This window comes from Sminthopsis crassicaudata, chromosome 5 (genome assembly GCF_048593235.1).
Source record: "Sminthopsis crassicaudata isolate SCR6 chromosome 5, ASM4859323v1, whole genome shotgun sequence".
Classification (NCBI taxonomy): domain Eukaryota; kingdom Metazoa; phylum Chordata; class Mammalia; order Dasyuromorphia; family Dasyuridae; genus Sminthopsis; species Sminthopsis crassicaudata.
In genome coordinates this window covers 194,903,759-194,924,932 of record NC_133621.1, presented here as the reverse complement: position 1 = coordinate 194,924,932, position 21,174 = coordinate 194,903,759, and the positions used below count along the sequence as shown (strand labels likewise).

The following is a 21,174-nucleotide window of genomic DNA, read 5'->3' as shown; positions in this document are numbered from 1 at the left end:
CTATAAAATAATTCATAATTCTTTGGTAGTTTGATTGGTATGGCACTAAATTAAGTAAATTAATTTATGTAATGGTGCCATTTTTACAATATTGATTTAGTTTATTATAAGTAATTAATATTTCTCCAGTTATTTAAATCTGTCTTTATTTGTGTGAAGTGTTTTGTAATTATGTTCATATAGTTCTTCTGTGTGTTTTAATGGATAGACTCCCACTTTTTTATGCTTTCTGCAGTTATTTTAAATGGAATTTCTCTTTCTATCTCTTCTTGCTGGGAGCAATTATTACTATCAAAAAGCTTACATTTTATTTGGGGAGACAACATGTACACATAGAAGTATGGACAAAACAAATATAAAATTAATAAAAAGTAATCAGTGAAAGACAGCCTTAGCACTTGGAGATATCAAAAAAGCCTTCACATAGAAGTTCTTGAGCTGTGTCTTGAAAAGAGGAATTTGATGAATAAGGAATGCATTTCAGATATGAAAAATGATCTGTAGGAAAGCACAGAGATGAGAAGTGGATTACCATGTGTGAGGAACAGAGAAAAGGTCATTTTGGCTCTACTGAAGAATCTGGGTGGCAGCTAAGTGATCAAGTCTCTGGTCTGGAGTCAGGAACATCTGAATTAAATTCTGGCTTCAGACACTTATTAACTGTGTGACCTGAGCAAATCATTTAACCTGTGTTTGCTCTCAAACACTGGAGAAGGAAATTGCAAACTACTCCACTATCTTTGCTAGGAAACTAACTTAAAGAGTCATGAAGTATCTGACAAGGCTGAATGACAGAACAATAAAAATGTGGGAATGAGATTGGAAAGATAAAGGACAAGTTGGGAAGGATTTTAAAAGCTGGAAAAGTTTATGTATTTTATCTTAGAGGGAAGTTATATCATGAAAAATATGAAGCTCCCAAGAATGAAATTCCTTAGCATAAAAACAAATTATTTTACTGAGGAAAAAAAAGGAAGGATTTTGTGCACCATCATGCAAAGGGGTTACATGACTTGCCCAGGGTCATATAGCTAGTAGTCATCTAAGATTAGAATTAAACTCTGATCGTGATCATTCCAGGTTCAGTGCTCTATGCATGATGATGGCACTTAGTTGCTTTCACATCCTCCAGTACTGCTCATCTCTGACCAAAAAAACCCCTTACTTCTCAGATTCAAAAAATTATAGCTAAGCCTCAGTTATATCCATTTCAGAATACCCATTCCAGGCCATTTCTTGAGTGAACCATTTTCATAAACCATCATCCTGTATCCCTTCATGGCTAAACCCTTTGAGAGACTTCTGCAATTGATGCTTCCATTTCTCCTTCTCTAACTTCCTTCTAAACTCTAAGCAGTATGACTTCTAATCTCATCACTCAACTGAAGTTGTCCTTTACAAAAGTAATCAATGATCTTTTAATTGCAGAATCTAATAATTTTTCTCTATTCTGATCTTTGAATTCTCTGTAGCATTTGACACAATCTTTTCCCTCTAAATATTTTCTCCTTTAAGATTTTATGACATTGCTCTCAAATGGTTCTCTTTTTTGGTCTTACTGCTAAGACAAATACTATCAAGCTCAGTTTCCCTTGCTAGTATTTCATGTGATTCATTGACTGTGGGAATCTCCCAAGGCTCTCTCTAGGGATCCTTTTTTCCTCTATACTTTCTCCCTTGTTGATCTTATCAGTTTTTGTTAGTTCTATTATCATCTCTAAGGAGATGGTTCTAGGAATGAAATATCCAGTCTTAGTATCTCTGTTGAGTTTTCATCACACATCTCCAACTGCCTCTTGGACATCTTGAACTGAATATCTTATAAACATCCCAAAATCAACTGGTCCAAAATAGAACTCATAACCTTTCCACCCAAATCCTTTTACTGTCAAAGAAAGCACCACTTAGTCATCTGCCATTCCTTAATTCCTCACTATCATTCATCCCACATATTTGTTACATTGCTAATTCTTTTCTACCTTCATAGTTTCCTCTCTCTCTCTCTCTCTCTCTCTCTCTCTCTCTCTCTCTCTCTCTCTCTCTCTCTCTCTCTCTCTCTCTCTCTCTCTCTCTCTCTCTCTCTCTCTCTCTCTCTCTCTCTCTCTCTCTCTCTCTCTCTCTCTCTCTCTCTCTCTCTCTCTCTCTCTCTCTCTCTCTCTCTCTCTCTCTCTCTCTCTCTCTCTCTCTCTCTCTCTCTCTCTCTCTCTCTCTCTCTCTCTCTCCCCCTCTCCCTGACCCTCCCTTCTTCCCTCTCTATCTCTGTCTCTCTCTGTCTGTTTCTGCCACTGTCTTTCTCTCTGTCTCTATCTGTGTCTCTCTTTGTCTCTGTCTCTGTCTTTTATCTGGACTTCTGCAATAAAGACTTCCAACCAGTCAATTCTCTTGCCATTCCATTACATACTTTGCCAGTAATTTTTCTAAAGCATAAGTTTAACTTTTATCACTACCCGCCTCTACCGCACTTGTTTCTCTCACTGCTTCTGCTTAATGAGCCCCAGAGATTCCCTATTACCACCTAGATAAAATATAAAGCCTTCTGATATTTAAAGATCTTCATAACCTGGCCCCTTCTTGCCTTTCTGACCTTCTTATACCTTAAACCTCTCCACAGACTTTGTGATCCAGCTACAGTGGCCTATTTGCAGAACATGACACTTCCAGCTCCCTGCCTTTGCATAAGTGGTCTCTATGCCTTGAATGCTCTGCCTCTTCTTTGTTTCACTGACATCCTTCAACCCTCAGCTGAAGCCCCACCTTTTGCTGGAGAACTTTTATGGGGGACACAGCTACTAGTTCCATCCCCTCTAAGACTATTTTCATTTTCTCTGTGTATAGCTTATTTACATGTCTCTCCAATCAGAATATATGTTCCATGGGAGGATTAAGTACATTCTCAGATCATTATGACCTCAAACTTTCCCCAAATAAGAATTATGAGTGAGATTTCATGAGATAGATTTCAACTATCTCCACCATCTAAGATATCAAGCACCCTAAAGTGATCATAATCAATGAGTTAATAGTAGAGATAATATGCTCATTTAGCAGTCCCTTATCCTTTAATGACCACATGCTGGTAGGATTGTTAAAGTCGACCCTTGGCCTTATAACAGAGTTGAACTCTTCCCTTACTCCCTCTGTACTGTATTAACAAGCCTAATGATAAACCACAAATTCTGCCTGCAATCTGGAGAAATGTAAATGTAAAGAAAAAGAAATTTGAACAATACAAGACTATTCTGCAATCACCAGAACTCTCTATAGGGAATAGAATAATCTATTCAGAATTTTAAGGGAGATCAGGACAAAACCTACCTGCAAAGTGACATACCCTGAAAACCTAAAGCTGACAATTAATGAAGGAAAAAAAAATGAATTCAAAGAAGCAGGCATGGCAATCTCACATTCAGACAAAGTAAAAACAGAACAAAACAAAACAAAACCAAATTAATAATAAAAAACCCCTTCTCGCAACATAGAGATAAGCAAAGAAATAATATGCTAAAAGGAACCTTAGGCAATGTCAATATTAAACTTCAATGCTCCAAATGCATTTAAATTTGTAAATTAAAAAATAGCTGAATTACAAGAAGACATAAATAGTAATATATTAGTGGTAGGAGATTTTAATATCCCTCACTGCTTTTGAAGAACACAAATATAAATAAAAGTGAAAATATAGAACTAAAGAAACTGTTAAATTCTTAAAGGGTTATCTATGAATTCTTAGGGTATCCAAGACCCTTTCAGAAGGTCTTCAAGGTCAGATATTTTTATAATATGACATTATTTGCCTATTAAAATAACTTTCATTTTCCAACTGCATATCTCTGTGAGGCCAGGTTTTCTTATTCAGATTTCATTTTCTTTATCCAGATTTTTTCTTTATTCAGCCAAAATAACAAAAATTGGATGCAGAAGTAGATATGAAAATCCATTTGTCTTTTAGTAAAGAGATTTACATAAATGCTACTCTTCTTATAAAATGATTTTTCTTTTTGGAAAATATAGTTACGTTCATAAGATGTTATTTATATTAACATGTAATGTTAGTTTTGTTATATAAGATGTTATTTATGTAAACATGTAATGTTAGTTTTGTTATTTTAAATTAATATTTTTAATGTGCCCATTTAAATTTCTAACAGCAAATATCAATAGATATAACCCACTTAAATGAAAGCTCTTTGGGGTCCTCAATAATATTTTCCATCTTCAGTGATGATACCTTATTCTTTCCTAATGGTAAAATCCTGTGTTTAGAGATTACAGAGGAAATCACTACTTTCTAGAAGCCACCCATCCCATACCCAAGCTGTACCCAGTAATCTGGAATCACATTATTTTTTCCTGCCCAACTTTACACATCACCTTTGGAAATACAGGTCTCTTAAATCACTCTGCACAGAGGTCTCTGCAAATGCACTGAATTGCTTTAGCTGCAGTACCTTTAGGTCAAGGATTTTTTTTGTTGCTGTTTAGGACACAGATTCATAAATTGTGAGAGTCTAGATAGAGACAGGCTAAAAGGTAAACCTAAGTTACTGCTTACCTTGCAGTTTTTCTTCTCTTTCATTTTTTCTTTTATTGGACACCAATCACTAAAGTCGTTAGAGATGAGATGATGCAACTGTAGGACCCACATAAAACCACCAATTATTCTATATAAAACTGCCACCTAGTATTCTAAGTCAAGGGGAAAAATCTATAGAGTCTAGTGTCACAACTATGGAGTAATCCTTCAATGTCTTCAAGGAAACAAAGCTGGCCCATTTGATTAAATATTGAATTCTCTATCCTTCCAATTTTTTTTCTGGTATCATAATTGCATCATGGTTATTTGTCTCTTCTGCATTCATTAGATAAAAAACAGTATCACCTTTGAAATGAGGATTACAAATTTAGAAAGAAGTTTGGAAAGCATTACTACAATTATCTGACTATCCTTGGTGAATCCCTAAATCTATCATCATACTTTGGTTGCTATAGAGTTTTTTAAAGTAATAAAACATTGAAGTATATTTTGGAGGGGTCTGAGATTATTCATTGCATTTAAAAGTGTTTTGGGTCACGTAACATGCCTTATTATACCAGATTGGAACAAATGGGATTGAGGTCTCAGATTCCTGAATGTTAAGAAACAATACAAGCTTAGAAGCTGCATAATTGAACAGAATTCTCAGTGTGTGCCAGGACAAACATTAATATTGTTTAATATGATAAATATGATCACCAATGGATGACTTCCTGGATCCTGAAAAAGCTAGGACCTGAGAGCTTAATTTTAAGAGATCACAGGATCACTATGATAAAATAATAAATTACAGCAGAATATGAATATTAAATCTTTCCTTGAATAAGTTGAGCAATACAAAGAGTAATTAAATCCCTCTTTATTCCTTTAGTTCAAAAATGCATAGGCCAAATCCTTATAATTTCAAACCCCATACATATCTGTTTCCAGTTGGTGAATGTGAGAAAACACTGACCCCAAATGCCTCCTCCTACTAAACAAAACATAGACTGGGGGTGAAACGCACAAAATAGGTGGCTCTTCTTTAATATCTGTTTCAAGGAAAATAATATGAAAACTACTTTCCCAAATTTATTATTTTAGAAACCCATCTTAAGGTCAAGGAAAAACAACCCTTTAATGAGGAGCCAAGACATGTTCTTCTGGCACAAACATTTCTTTATTCCTAAATCTATGTTTTTGATGTTTCTGAGTTTCACTGATATTCATGGGATCATTTTCTACTAACAAAAAGTGAAAGAGGTTCACAGATCACCTAAGTTAATGATATTCATGTAGATTTTAGATCAGCGTTTTGATTGTGAAACATCTGAAAATCAAAATGTCTCAGTTCAAAAACTCACAAAGTCCATTTTATTCATTTATGTAAATTTATTTTAATCATGGCGGTCCTGATTTAAAGACATATTCTCAGACTTTATTAGTGAAGAATGATTCATAAGTTCATCTATTTCCTTCATTTTTTTCTTCTCTTTCCTCTTCATTTTTTGGGTCTGGGTTTTTTTCTCATTCCTCTCTTCTCAGTCTTGATATTCCTTTTTGTTTACTAGGTCTGCAAATTATACCATTTTGATCATGTTTAATTGATTCAAAATCTCATTTATTTTCTTCTCTACTGTTAAAATTCCACCTCTTTTTGTCTATTAAATTCTGTCTATCCACATTCATGTCTGCTATATTCTTCAGGTTAGACCACAGTACATATGGCTACACATTGTTCATTTTGTTCTTGGTTCTCACAAGATGTGCACAGTTCACCATCACTTTCTTTGAAATGTCTTCTACCCTCTCCCTGGTGTAACCCTAAATGCCAAATATCTTCTGGCCAACCATGCTTTATTAGATCTTCAGTTTCATATTTATCCTTTCCCATACAAATAATATAACAGATGAATCATCATGGCTGGTGAAGTAGACCACCATGTCATGGGAGCTTCAGGTCAAGCTTTGCTCCAAGACAGGAATTTAGAGTGACATCCAGGAAGCAGAACCAAATCTATGCATCAGTCAATCTGTCAGTCCTAGTCCTTGATAATACTAAGAACAAAAAGTCTGAGAACTGCTACATTAGAGAAAATAGAGCTAAAAAACATGTGGTATCTTCTCGAAGGGACTACAAAAGAATTTGCATATTTCTCAGAATCAAAGGAAATTTTACCAAAAATTGGTTGTATATTAGGGAACTGAGTTATTATATATAATATAATACATTTATATTATATATGTTATATATAAGTAAATAATGTATACTGTAGACCTTAACAAAATGAAATTAGCAATCAGTTCGGGGTACATAAACAAAAGAGGCAAATATATATGGAGACATAAACTCCTAAATAAAAAGAACATCATATAAATAATCAAAATTATGTGAAATATTTAACATATTGGATTACTTTCTGTCTAGAGGAGGAGGTGGGGGGAATAGAGTGAAAAAATTGGAATACAAAGTTTTACAAGGGTGAATGTTGAAAATTATGCATATATTCTGAAAATAAAATGCTTTAAAATTATGTGAAATAAAATGGTGATGATGAAACAAAAGATCAAAATTTCTAGGATGCAGCTAAAATAGTTCTCAGAGGAAAATTTATGTCCCTAAAACATATATTAACAAAATTTAAAAAGCAAAGAATTATTGAGGTAAACTAATCCATTAATAAATATTTATTAAGCTTCTATTATGTGCCAGGCAAAAGACAGTCTCTGCCTTCAACAGCAAACATGTATATATATATATATATATATATATATATATATATATATATATATATATATATACATACATATATATTTAAAGCAAGCTTTATACAGAATAAATAGGAAATTATTAGGAGAGGGAAGACACTAGAATTAAGAGGAGTTAAGAAAGACTTTAGTAAAACAAAGGATTTTAGTTGGGACTTGAAGCCAGGAGATAGTGAGGAGGAAAAGCATTCCAGGCATGGGGCATAGCACAAAAAATGCTTGGAGTTCAAAAAATGGAATGTCTCATTTGTGGAATAACAAGAAGGCCAGGCTGGTGGTTCCTTGCAGAAAGAAAGTAGGCAAGGAGTGAGGCTGTGGAAAAGATAAGATGTGTTTTGAACATGTTCAATTTGAGATGTATATGGAGTATCCAGTCTGAGATGGCTGAAAGGCTACTGGAGATGTGAAATTAGAGGTCGACTGAAAGGTTGGGGACAGGATAAGTACATTTGAGACTGATCAGCCTATATCCATGGGAGATGATGAGATCACTAAGTGTAACAGTATAATAGGGAGAAGAAATGAGGACCCAAGACAGAATCTTGAGGGACAGCTATGGTTATAGGGTGTGATCTCAAGGAGGATCCAGCAAAGGAAACTAAGAAGGAGATAGGAGGAGAACCAGGAGAGAGTGGTGCCCTGAAAAACTAGAAAGAGGAGAGGGTGATCAAAAGAATCAAAGATGAAGAGAGAAACAGGATTGAGGTAAGATTATTTCATCTGGCTACAAAGTACTCTTTAAAAAAATAAAGAATAATAAGAGCTGGGAGAATAGTCATTTCTCATAGCTGGCCTACACCAATGTAAGAAAAGGGATGACATTACCAAGATTAATTTATATTTTTGATGTGATACTAATCACATTATCAAAGGAATACTTTACATAATTCAATAAAATAATTTAAAAATTCATTTGGACAAAAATGTTAAGGGAGATAATGAAATGAGGTAAGAAAGTAGAAAGAATAGCATTTCTAGATATTGACAGTATATTGCAGTATATTGATTAGTTTTATAGATTTTTTTCTCTTTATTTTCTTTTTTTATCTTTAAGATTTTATTATTGTTATTGTTATATAATGTGGTAGAAGAGGGAAGACTATTGGGAAATTTTAGGTGATATAAAGAAAAACAAAACATGAATAAAATTTGTTTTTTGAAAAAAGGATATGTGCTTTTTTAGGATAAGGACCATGTTTTTGTCTTTTTATCCCCACCACTTAGCATAGTGCCTGGAACATCATAAACATTTAACAAATGTTTGTTGATTAACTCTTGACTAACTGATTTAAGATTAGAATAGAACTAACAGAAAAGAGGAAATATAAAAACAAGCCTCAGGCTTGCCAAATCAAGATTTGTATTTTAAATGCCTTGTGCTCATGTCTACATGGCACCTGGGTTGGGACACAAAGCAAACTATCCCTTCCCACCTCTTAGGGGAAACAACTCAAAATAGTCCTGAATATTTATACCAAGATAAGTTCTAAATGGTATAAAATAATTTCTATGTGACATAGCTATCAAAGGTCATATCACAAACAAATTAGGGGAGCAATCTGGATTTGTTGTTCAGTCATCTTCAATTCTTCAAGGACTCATGGATGGATGTAAGTGGGATTTTCTTGACAGAGACACTGGAGTAGTTTGCCTTTTCCCCAGGGGATTAAGGCAAACAGAGGTTAAGTGATTTGCTCAGTCATTTAGTTATTTAGTCACTCAGAGATGACAAAGCTAGTAAGTGTCTGAGACTGGTTTCAAACTCAGGTCCTCTTGATTCTAAGTCTAGTGTTCTATTTACTGAGTCATATAACTGCCCTCCAATTTGTAGACACGAATATATGACCAAGAGTTAGAATCACAAAATGAAATGAAAATGAAAAGCCTTAATTGAATACAATTTTAAAATATTTTTGTACAAACAAAATTAATGCAACTAAGATTTGAAAGAAAATAGTTTTCTTTTGGCAGTAACTTTCTTATTTCTAAAATATATGAGAAATTGATTCAAATACATTAAAACAAGAGCCATTCCCTAATTGATGAATGGTCAAAAATATATGAACAGGCCTAAGGAATAAATCAGTTATCAGTAACTATGTAGAACAAAAATTTGTTCCAAATCACTAATAATTAGAAAAATACAAAATAAAATAACTGAGATTCTACCTCACATTAATCAGACGAGAAACATGACAAAAGAGGAAAATAACACGTGTTAGAGAGACTGAGAGGGAACAGGTATGCTAATGCATTGTGGGGAATTCCAAATTGGTTCAATCTTTCTGGAAAGCAATACAGAACTATGCCTTTGGACTATTACTAAGCTTGTATCCTTCTTCAAAAATGGTCCTTTTTGGAAATGAAAGAGGACAACAACCTTATACCCCAAAGAGATCAAAGGAAAAGGAAAAAGAACCATATGTACAAAAAATACTCATGGTTATTATTGAAATGATAAACAGATAAAAACTTATGGGGTACCCATCAATTAGGAAATTGCAGAAAAATTTTTAAAAAGAAAATTTTTAAAAAAGGAAAAAAGGAAGTTGTTGAACAAATTATGGTTTATGAATGTAATAGAATATTATTTTTCTGTAAGAAATTGCAGAAACGATACTTTCACAGAAACCTTCAAAGAGCAAAGAAACAAGAAAGACTGAGCAGAAATCAAATAATTTATACAATAACATTTTAAAGACAATCTTCTCTGAACTCTGATCGACACAATAACCAACCATCATTCTAAAGGACTGTAAAGGACTTATAATCATGAGACCTAATTCCAACAGAGAGATGAACTCAAGATAAAGAATAAATCATATATTTTTAGACACGATTAATGGAGAAACTTGTTTGTGTGGCTGCCTATTAGTTTCTTATTTTACTTCTTTTAATTAACAAAAAACCAATTTTATTTCTCTCCTACTTCCATGTTATTATTTTTGTTTTATTTTTAAAACAAACCTTTGTGAAAGAAAAAAAATATATCAAAACTATAAATTTCTGACTGAAATTATTTTTAGCCAAGCATTTTTAGTTTGAATGTTCAAAGGAATGTACAAAGTTGTATAATTTTCGTGGCCTCTGACATATGTCTCAACTACAAGATAATTTGAGATAACCTTTATGGGAATTTTCAAGGAGGGAAAAGCTCACAATATGTAAAAATTCAGTTTGGAATGAATAACCCCAGATTATTCTCTACTCAGTTCCTTCCTAGATCATTTCCTTCAAGGATTGAAAAGGGTTCCTCCCTTTGATCCATATCTGAACAAAGAACACAAAAGAGGGCATTGCCCTGAATGAATCATGATATCCATCACTTCTTGTAGATGAGGAAACAACAATCTTACTTGGACAAGGAGTATGTTTGGTTGTCACCATAATCTATTTTCCTAAAAAAAGCCTTAGCTTTTTTTCTAAGCACTTTCCTAAAGGGAAAATTTCAAAACTGTCTTAAACTGGTTGATATCGTTTCTTATAGTATGGTTTCTTATAGTATAATAATATTTCACTGCCTTCATATATTATAACTTAGCCATTTCCCAATAGGTAGCCATCTTCTTAGTTTCTAATTTTTTGCCACTACTAAAAGAACTGCTATCTATATTTTTATACATATAGCTCCTTTTCCTCTGAGGATAGGCCTAGTAGTGTTATTTCCAGGTACAAGGTTATGAACTCTTAAATCAGTGTTTAAGATATAAGTTTGAATTGCTTTTCAATATGGCTGTACCATATTGGTTCAGCTCTCTCAGCATGGAATAAATGTCTGTTTTCCTATAGTTCCTTCAACATTTGTCATTTTTCCATTTTTTTTTTTTTTTAAAATCAACTTTGCCAATTTGATGGGTTTGAGGGAGAATCTCTGTCAATTTACTTTGCATTTCTCTAATGATTATGGCACAGCATAACTTAAATATTTTAATTTACCTTGGATTTTTATTTTGAAGAGGTGGCAGAAAGAAAAAAAAATCAATGCTTATTATTTTTTTAAAGAAAGCTTTTTTTTTTAAAATATCCAAAATAAAAATAAAAAGCTTTTAACAAAAAAGTCACATTTCTTAAATATATGAGCAACTGATTCAAGTGTATAAGGATTAGAACCATTTTCAAATTGATAAATGTTCATAGAATATGGAATATATATATATTTATCAATTTGAAAATGGTTCTAATCTTTTTTTTTTTAAATTTTTTTTATTATATATATATATATATATTTTATAATATTATCCCTTGTATTCATTTTTCCAAATTACCCCCCCTCCCTCTATTCCCTCCCCCCGATGACAGGCAATACCATACATTTTACATGTGTTACAATATAGTCTAGGTACAATACATGTGTGTGAATATCATTTTCTTGTTGCACAATAAACATTAGAATCCGAAGGTACATGCAACCTGGGCAGACAGATATTAGTGCTAACAATTTACATTCACTTCCCAGTGTTTCTTCTCTGGGTGTAGCTACCTCTGTCCATCATTGATCAACTGGAAGTGAGTTGGATCTTCTTTATGTTGAAGATTTCCACTTCCATCAGAATACATACTCATACAGCATTGTTGTTGAAGTGTACAGTGATCTTCTGGTTCTGCTCATTTCACTCAGCATCAGTTGATTTAAGTCTCTCCAGGCCTCTCTGTATTCCTCCTGCTGGTCATTTCTTACCGAGCAATAATATTCCATAACCTTCATATACCATAATTTACCCAACCATTCTCCAACTGATGGACATCCATTCATCTTCCAGTTTCTAGCTACAACAAAAAGAGCTGCCACAAACATTTTGGCACATATATGACTCTTTCCGCTCTTTAGTATTTCTTTGGGATATAAGCCCAATAGTTGCACTGCTGGGTCAAAGGGTATGCACAGTTTGATAATTTTTTGGGCATAATTCCAGATTGCTCTCCAGAATGGCTGGATACTTTCACAGCTCCACCAGCAATGTATCAGTGTCCCAGTTTCCCCACATCCCCTCCAACATTTGTCATTATTTGTTCCTGTCATCTTAGCCAATCTGACAGGTGTGTAGTGGTATCTCAGAGTGGTCTTAATTTGCATTTCTCTGATCAGTAGTGATTTGGAACACTCTTTCATGTGAGTGGATATAGTTTCAATTTCTTCCTCTGAGAATTGTCTGTTCATATCCTTTGACCAGAAAATGGTTCTAATCTTTATACACTTGAATCAGTTGCTCATATATTTAAGAAATGTGACTTTTTTGTTATAAAGCTTTTTATTTTTATTTTGAAGAGGTGGCAGAAAGAAAAAAAAATCAATGCTTATTATTTTTTTAAAGAAAGCTTTTTTTTTTTTTTTTTTTTTTAATAAAGGAAAACAGTCCAGAAGCCAAAAAGGAAACATACCCTAAGGATGTGGATACTCCCTTTTCAGGCTTAGTTGCCTATAAATCATTTCTAAGCCAAGCACTTTAGAGCTGAGTCATTCTTGGGGGAAAGCAGGCCTTGAAGCTCCCTTATGCTTGAAGAAAAGCTAGTAGAGCCTCAGCTCCACAGGAAAGTGCTTGTTGAACAAATTATGGTTTACGAATGTAATAGAATATTATTGTTCTGTAAGAAACTGCAGTTTAACCTCTCCTTCTAAAAGGTCTACCTTTCTCCACCAGTTTCCCTATTTCCACAACTGCCCAATGATTTTTCTTCACTTTCTCTTATGATAAAAACCTTCAGTGACTCCCCATTTTCTTTGATAAGGTACAAACTCTTTAGTCTGGCATTTGAAACATCTCACAATCTGGCTTCAACTTTTCATTCTTACTGTGTTTCATATTACTTCTCTTTCCATATTCCATGTGCCAGCCAAATTATACTGCTAGTCCTGGACTTGACATGTTGTCTCTTGCCACTCCGCATTTCCCACAAGTTGCCCCCCACACTTGGAATGCATTCCTCCACCTCACCCTTTTAGAATCTTAATTTTCCTTTAAGGTTCAGCTCAGGTATTTCCTCCTCTATGTAGCATTCATATTTCCTACATCATCTTGTTTGGATTTCTTTTGTCTTCATGATTTTCTACTTTGTGTTATCTGAGTAAAGGGTGAATTTAGTCCTGCCTTGTCAAATAGAATGTAAGCAAATTGAGGGTAATTGTTGTGTAATTTTTAAAAGTCTCTGTATCTGTTGGGACTAGCAATCAGTGAGTCAATAAACAATTAAGTACTGGGAATATAAAGAAAGGCAAAAGAAATTTCTGCCTTTAAGAAGCTCACCTTCTTAAAGTTTCACTGGGAGAGGAACAAGTAAACAAAAATATTTACCAAAAACTGTATAGGATAAATAGGATAGTTTAGAGAGTTAGAATTAAGAGGGACTGTAAAAGGTAAGATTTTGTGTAGGGCTTGATGGAAGCCAGGAAACAGAGATGGGGACAAAGATCATTCCAGAGTTGGGGGACAATCAAGAAAATGTCTGGAGCTTGGATTTCAGAAAAACTTGGAAAGATGTAATAAACTGATGCTATGTGAAGTGAGCAGAATCAGGAGAACAATGTACAAAAAAACAGCAATGTTGTGTGATGATCAACTATGATAGACTTAGTTCTTCTAAGCAATACAGTGATCCAAGAAAATTCCAATAGATTTGGAATGGAAAGTGACATCTATATCCAGAGAAAGAACTATGGAATCTTAATGCAGATCGAGGCATACTACTTTCACCTTTTTATTTATTTGTCATTAATATTATTATTATTATTATTTTTTTTTTTTTGCAAGGCATTGGGGTTAAGTGACTTGGGTCGCACAAGTTTGGAGTTGAACTCAAGTCCTCCTGATTCCAGGACTGGTGCTCTATTCACTGTACCATCTAGCTATTCCTATTTTCACCTTTTTCAATTTTTTTTCTTTCTTGTGATTTTTCCCTTTTGTTCTGATTCTTCTTTTACAATGTGACTAACACAGAAATATGTTTAACATAATTGTACTTATATAGTTTATGTCAGATTTTTTTGTTGTCTTGAGGGGGTGAAGAGGGAAGGGATGGAAGGAAAAAAAATTGGAGCCCAAAGTCTTACAAAACAAATGTTAAAAACTATCTTTATATGTAACTGGAAAAATACTATTAAGTGTAAAAAGAAAGGAAGGAAGGAAAAAGAAAGAAAGAAAAGGAAGGAAGGAAGACAAGAAGGAAGGAAAAAAGGAATAAAAGAAGGAAAGATGGAAGGAAGAAAAAAAACATAGCTTTTTGTGCATATTTGTTTACTTGTTTCTCTCTCAGTAGATGGTGAGCTTCTAAGGGCAGAGATTTTCTTTCTTTCTTTGTATCCCCATTGTTCAGCACAGTGCCTGGCAAATAGTAGGGCTTATTATTTGCTTATTGATTGATTAATTGCTAGTTCCAATAGATACAGAGATTTAAAAAATTATCCTCAAGTTGCTTACATTCTATTTGGTAAGGTAAGACTAAATTTACCATTCACTCAGATAACACATAGTAGAACATTATGAGAACAAAAGAAATCCAAACAAAATGATCTAGGAAATATGAATGCTACATAGAGGAGGAAATACCTGAGCTGAGAGATAGAGTGTCTTATTTGTGTAATAGCCAGGAACCCAGTGACATTGGATGGAAATATATATATTAGGGAGTAAAGTATAAAAAGTCTGGAAAGAGGGGGTAAGCTAAATTAGCACAATGGTTTACACATATTAGGTATTTTATTTACTATATGAAATAAGTTAACATGTAAAACAAAAGCTTTATAAGGCTTTCTAGTTATATAAAGGCTAGCTATTATTTTATATTTTTGTTGAATTAGGTTAATAATAGCCTTTTTTATAGTGTTTTACCATTTACAAAGTACAAAATATTATTTTATTTTATTCTTATAACACCTTTTGAGAAGGAGGTACTATTATTATTTCTGTTCTATAGATGGGAAAACTATGGAAAACAGAGTAACAACTAGAGGTAGAATTGAAGACCTTTGAGATCACAAGGGTGAGATTCTCCTGACTACAGTGCCACCTAACTGACCATTCACTGCCTTTCTCATCTTAAATCTTGATGATTAGGACCAACTAGTTGGCACAGTAGATGCCACAGTAGACTGGCCCTCAAGTCAGGACCTAATTTCAAATCTGGACTCAGACATTTGATATTTCCTAGCTGTATGACCTTGAGTAAATCATTTAACCTGGATTACTTCACCAAGGAGGGAAAAAACCCCCAAAACAACTGTAAATTATTTAGAAGTATAAGGCTTAATATTTATCTCTAATAACTTTTTAAAATTTTATTTTATTAGTATTTTTCCAATTAATTTCTCTCTTCTCCTTTCTTCCCTCAATGAATCATTTTTAAAAGGAAAATACCTTTATAACAAATATATATAGTCAAACAAAACAAATTCCCTCATGGATAATTTCCATACATATATATATACACACATATATATGCACACACATATACACATATAGATACATACACATAGATACACATGCACAAATATACACACATACACATAGATATACTTGTGCAAATACACACATACATCTACACATGTACATGTATGTATATATGTATCTATCTATATATATGTAATACACATATAATTCTGCATTTTAAGTCCACCACTTCTCTGCCAGAGTTGAAAATAGCAAGAAAACCTTTACTATTGATGAGGAACAGGATGGTGAAGCAGCTTTCTTGTCTTCTCATTGAAGCAGTCAAAGAATACTTGAAAGATGCTTTGTCACTCCTGACACCCACATAAGTAGCCTTTGCCCCCTTCAAAAGTCTGAAATGGCCATGTTTCTTAATAAAGGAGGAGAAATATATTTAGAAGAGTTACTTGGAGGTCCCGCACACAAAATTCCAAATTTTAACTCCATCTCTGCAGCAAACTGTAAATTCTTTGAAGTACCATGCTACACCAATTGATCCCCTCTGGTTCTGATCATCCTGTATCAAATACAAGCAACATGCCCATATTACATCTAATCCTTCTTATTTCTAATCAACTCATCCCACATCCCACTGCAATAGAGTTCCCTCATGACCTAGTTTGACTGATCCTAGGTCATTGATCCAGGATCCAGGATCATTGGCAACCCCTCCCCCCCTTATGCTGCCTTCAGTCTTCCTCCTAAACCACTGAACTTTTAAACCTACCTTCCTTCAGCATTCTTACTCTTACCAAATTCCAGGATCTGTGCTTATTCAGTTCAATTCAATTAAACTGAAATAGAAATAAACTTTTCTGAAATTCTAATGAAAGTGATTATTTGCAGTGTGTTTTGAAGCAAGTCACATTACTTTTAAATCTCAATTTTTTCATCTGTAAAATTAAGCAGTTGAATAAAGATCCCTTCTAACCCTTATCAATATCCTGGGACTCTACTGTGGATTTAATTGATAAGAAACTGATTCTGTAATAAATGGTTGAAATGCTTTAAACCAGGGATAGAAGACATGTTCAAACTAGCTCTCCTAATTGGGAAGAAACAAATACAAGTCAGGGCACAAAAAGAATCTATATCCTGATTACTCGAATTTGAATCTCAGAGCTTTATTCATTGTCTGGAAAACCTTGAACAAATGATTTTCCCTTATTAGATCTCAGTTTCTTCATTTATAAAAATGAGGCAATAAAACCAGCTAATGTCAGAAGTCCCTTCCATCTCTAAAATCATATTATCTTTTTTTTTAATTTACTTTTTTCTGGGATACTTAAAAAAACTAATTTAGGCTTAAATACTTAGGTGATATAATGAGAAGACAGGACTCAATGGAAAAGATCCTGAAGTTGAGGAAAGATTGAAAGCAAAAAGAAAAGGGCACAGCAGGAGATGAGATGGATAGCATCATGGAAATAGTGAATGTGCACTTGGACAAATTTCAAGAATTGAATTTTTTGATTTTTTGTGACCTCATGGACTGATAATTGAATGACTGAATAACAAAATGGGGCACACCCCAATTTCAACTTCATGCAATTTGTGCACTGGCCACGAGGTGGTGCAATTCTGCAGGTGATTTAGTATCTCATAATCTTTTGTAGAATTCATCCCAGAGTGGTTGAAACTAAATTTTTTTCATCATTGTGCTTGTCACTTTAAATAGCATTTAGGGATTTTGAAGGGAAAATTTGGCAATTTTATTGCTAACCTGAACTGTTAGGGAATTAAATAATTCTGAGAGACTCAAGGAAAACCAAAATTAGGAGATTTTAGGACTTGTCTCTAGAAAGTACTATTTCTGGTTATACTCCAAATAGATGGATACCTAGACCAGTCTTAAAAATTTCCTGGATGGAAATGATGTTACTTCCAATACCATGAACTGATGTACTTTATGCTGTTGGCAATCTTATTCTTGTGTCCAAAGTAAGTACTATTATCTTCAATGTAAATAATTTCCTCAGGATTTTATGTGTTTAAGGAGGACTAACACCTCTAGTGTGAGGGCTTGCTGAAGCGTTTTTCAGGGCTCTTCATGCACTTTAGGGTGTACCTGTCACTCAACTCACACCTGAGGACTCCAAGAAGCTATATCACATACAGTGGCCACACTCCAGTAAAACCCATTCAGCAGATTGGCTAAACCAGGTCAAGGGTAAGGCCTTAAATCCCTCAGTGAATTAGGGGGATGTCTATTCCAAGCATGTGAAGACATCCCTCTAGTAGGATAAGCAGATGGGGACAATAGTTCCAATAGTTGAAATAGGTAGTGTGTAGCGCTCAAAGCCTGTTCAGGCATTGAAGACACAAGGTCAGCTATTGGTGGGCTATTACCTGTTGTTAGGGGACAGGTCAATTCTCTGAGAACTTCCATAATTGTGGGTCATAGCATCTGAAGGAGTGGCAGGGCAGCCTTTGCTGACACAGGTGTTGTGGACTGGGAATGAGACAAAATTGAAGGCAGGGGAAGAGCCTCAGTCAGAGAGATCAGAAAACTGCAATTGCCTCTCAGTCTCCTTGTATCCTCCTCTCACAAGAGGAGATCCATTATGGGTTGGATTCTCCAGCAGCCACTGTCAGGTGAGTTCCCCTGTATTCCAACAGCTCTCCCATGTATTCCGACAATCAGTGGTATTAGACTTTTGTCATTTGATTTTGATGACTCTTGAAGAAAGAATGAGGTTGATGATGACTTTGTACAATTCTGCCTCATTTAAATCCAATTCACACACATTTCAAGACATTACCTCATGATGTCATTGGTCCTCTTCAAAAACAAAGGATGATTTAAAAAATGAATGTTCAAAATTGGTTTAAGTGTAATTGAAGAAAAGGAAAATACTAAAAAACAAAAGATGAACAAGTAATTTCCTTTAGTTAGAGTTTTAGTGAAGTTGTCAAACCTTCCTTATAGATAAAATGTCACCTCAGTATTTCTATATTGAATAAAATCAAATGCTTTTCTTGAGCATTTGTGAATGTGAAGCTCTACATTTGGTTTAAAAAATCAGATGTATTTATGTTATCTGGATTTAGACACTATAGTCAAATCCTTCTGGACCTTAATTCTGCTATCTGGAGGGATTAAACAGATTGAAATGTCCATTTCCATTTCTTTCTTAAAAATACATTTTATTTGTTTTGGTTATTTTGTATTTGACATATATCATCAACCATGATATGCAAAAGAAAAGGATGAATGTAATAAATTCAACATGTTATTTACAAAGTTGTCTGTTCAGTTGTATTTCTGAATCTTCTTTCTTCTGTACACTTTTTTTCTGGTGAGAGTCTTAAATTTTTTTTTTTTTCTACTGTATACTTTTAAAAGATGCCACAACAACCTTTTTATATTTAGAGAAGATCTGGAGTTAAGACATCCCCATTTCAAATCTGATCTCAAATGTTTATTATCTGTGTGATCTTAGGAAAGTCATAACCTCTCTCCTTCAATTTCCTCATTTGTAAAATAAGGATAATTACACTACCTGCATCACAGGGATGTAGTGAGGTTCAAATTAAGCAGCATTTGTAAGTGCTTTGCACAATTTAAAAGTGCTACAAGTGCTAGTGATATTTTTTTTTTTTTTGGTCTCCACTGATTATTTCTCTCCCTCTCTCCTAATTCTGACCCTTCACCCCCATTAGTCATGTCCAGAAATGTACAACTTGACTGCCTTTGATTCCCACCTTTCTGCCAAGGTATTGGTATCAATATTGATCCTCTAGAGTAGTTGGAAATTATATCAGATATCTTAAATCTTTCAAAGTATTTTTTTTACAATGAGATAGTTATTGTATAAATTGTTCCAATTCTGCTCACTTCATTTTGTATCAATTTATGTCATCCCAGTTTTCTCTAAATCTATCTCTTTCATCATTTCTTATATTTCATTAAATTTTGTTATATTCACATACTATAACTTGCTCAGTTGTTTTCTAATTGGTGGGTACCTCCATCCTAATTTCTAGTTATTTACTCTAGTAAAAAATATTGCTTTTTTTTTTTTTTAACAAATAGGTCCTTCCTAAAAATCTTTCTGCCTAAAAATATTCAATTATTTAAGAAGAGGATGGTAGAAAACTTGGCTTTATTGGAGTTTATATGAAAAAGATTTAAGGGCTTTATTGGATGGCAATTTCTGGAGAAAAATAATATTGAGTGAATAAAAAATAAAATAAAATGAGTGAATGTGTTGTGGTTGCAAAAAAGCTAAAGTAATCTTTGAATTAATTCAAGGAATATTTATTGAATACCTCCTATATAAGATATCTTGCTAGGTACTAAATTAATGGAATTATAAAGCTCACTTCTCTCTCAGCTCTATCTCTTCCAATGTTTCTCTCAGTTCCAGCAACATTCTCCTCTCAAGAAGCTCTTGCTCTGTGGATTCCCTCCTCTGATTTGTAAGTTTCTGTCCTAGACCACCATTTCAGGAAGTTCCCAAGGTCATTCATGCTCACTTTTTTCTTGAATCTATCCTGGCTCTCATGATTTTTTCTACCTTACCCTCCCACGCCTGTTCTGGAGTCTTTCTGCATATCCCCTGCTCCCTTTTATCTGTTGTCTGCTTCCATTAGAATGTAAGCTCTTTGAGGGACTCTGCCCCCCTCTCCACCCCAACACTTATGGTATTTTTTTTCCCCAATTACATGTAAACATAGTTTTCAACACTTGCTTTTATAAGAATTTGAATTCTAAATTTTTCTCCTCCTCTCCCCAAGATGGCAAGCAATCTGAAAGAGGTTATATATATACAATCATATTAAACACATTTTCTTATTAGTCATGTTGTGAAAGAAGAATAAGAATAAAAGTAGGAACAAACAAAAGAACAACAGCAACAAAATAAAAATAGTATGCTTTTAATCTCCATTCAGAATCCATAGTTCTTTGTCTGGTTATGAATAGCATTTTTCATAATGAGTCTTTTGAAATTGTCTTGGATTATTGTATTGCTCAGAAGAGCTAAGTCTATCATAGTTGATTGATGTGCAATGTTGCTGTTACTATGTACAATGGTCACCTGGTTTTGCTCACTTCACTCAGCATCTTTCCAGATTTTTCTGAAATCCACTGCACATCATTTTTTATAGCATAATAGTATTCCATTACATTCATATACCACTTAATATATCAATTTCCCAATTGATAGGCATCCCCTCATTTTCCAATTCTTTGCCAATATAAAAAGAGCTGCTATAAATATTTTTGTACATGTGGGTCTTCCCCCACTTTTTTTGTGATCCCTTTGGGATATAGACCTAGTAGTACTATTGTTCGATCAAAGGGTATTCATAGTTTTATAGACTTTTAGGTATAGGGACTGTCTTTTTTGGTTTGTATTTGTATCCTTTGCACTGTGCCTAGCACATAGTGCTTGATAAATGCTTTCAAACAAAGCAGAATAAAAATGTCTGATTAAAGTCAGGGATTTACCTGAGCTCTCCCAAACT

General features: G+C 33.9%; 1 pseudogene; it reads right to left on the bottom strand.

The window, feature by feature from the left end:
* Nucleotides 1-5,895: 5,895 nt before the first annotated feature.
* Nucleotides 5,896-6,457, bottom strand: LOC141543928 (coiled-coil domain-containing protein 25 pseudogene; annotated as a pseudogene).
* Nucleotides 6,458-21,174: the final 14,717 nt, after the last annotated feature.